The 1,260-nt window shown below is 50.9% G+C and overlaps 1 protein-coding gene and 1 pseudogene across 1 annotated transcript in view; both read right to left on the bottom strand.

Moving 5' to 3' along the window:
* DUSP18 (dual specificity phosphatase 18) overlaps positions 1-1,260 on the bottom strand; it is a 22,963-nt gene that overhangs the window by 8,589 nt on the left and 13,114 nt on the right. The window lies entirely within an intron of this gene.
* Positions 1-1,260, bottom strand: part of LOC105525902 — a 15,002-nt pseudogene that overhangs the window by 13,188 nt on the left and 554 nt on the right.

Genomic DNA, 1,260 nt, shown 5'->3' with positions numbered 1-1,260 from the left:
GTGATCCATCCACCTCCACCTCCCAAAGTTCTGGGATTACAGGCGTGAGCCCCCGCGCCCGGCCATCTCGTGAGCTGTTTCCTATTCCAGTAGTGGATCTTGGCCTTCTTCCTCTTCTCCTGGAGGGCGGCTGTCACTGTCTGGTACTTTCAGCCAACCTTGTGAGCCAGGTGCCCCAGGTAGGCAAACTTCCTTGTAGGCTTCAGATGCACGACCTGGAAGGCAGCAGGAACCACCACCCGCTTTTTTGTCATAGGCCGGTGGGATGCCATTACACACCTTGAAGTAGTCCTGGGCGGCCTGGCCTCCTTGGTCTCCTTGCCTCGCCGTTCACCAGAAGATGCGGCTGGGGACCTGGAAGTGGTGGGGGCCCAGAAGTGGTAGGTGCATAGGGAAGGGTTGCTGTTTACGTGCTTACGGAGGAAGGCCAGGTACTTCAACTTGTTTCTATGGACAATGCCAGAAAGGTTGATGTCCCCACAGTGCATGATCACCACCTTCGGGCCTTCTTAGCCACCATGGCCGTCAGGAAGCCCAGGAGAGAGCCTATAGTCCCAGCTACTTGGGAGGCTGAGGTGGGAGGCTGTAGTGAGTCATGATTACACTACTGTACTCCAGTCTGGGTAACAGGGTGGGGGAAAAAAAAAAAGAAAGAAAGAAAAGAAAAGAAGAAGCCACTAGCCTGGCATTGCCCAGCTTAGTCAACAAAATATCCTTTTTTTTCCCCCCAGGAAAAGTAATTACAAATATTTTGCCAAGGGCACATCTAGCTTGTCTCCCAGAAATGGGCCTGCCTTAGTATTCCTTCCATACCCAGGAACTAGCTAGAAGGAGCCTGAAGGAAATCTGGTTTCAGCATAAACATGATGATGGACTTCAGCGTCACAGTTGGGAGCCCATAGTCAATTTTGCTTTCTGTAAATAGAGGTCTGTGGGGTACCTTCTTATGCACGGGTGGCATTGTGATTCCCATTTTACAGAGTAAGCAACATTTCAGAAAAATTCCAGGGTCTGCCTGGAGTCAAAGCCAAGAGGTGAAAGAGTCAGGATGACAATCCACACCTCTCAACATTCATCCCAAGCTCCTTCTTAGGTGATATTGGGCCGCGATCCAGAGGTGGAAAGTAATGGATTCTTAGGACTTTTTTTTTCTTATTTTTATTCATTTATTGAGGCACCACTGCACTGCGTCCTGGGCAAAAGGGTCTCGCTCTGTTGCCGAGGACGCAGTGCAGTGGTGCCATCACAGCGCAGTGCAGC

Source organism: Colobus angolensis, unplaced genomic scaffold (assembly GCF_000951035.1).
Source record: "Colobus angolensis palliatus isolate OR3802 unplaced genomic scaffold, Cang.pa_1.0 Scaffold565, whole genome shotgun sequence".
Lineage (NCBI taxonomy): Eukaryota > Metazoa > Chordata > Mammalia > Primates > Cercopithecidae > Colobus > Colobus angolensis.
This window is presented reverse-complemented; position numbering and strand designations above follow the sequence as displayed.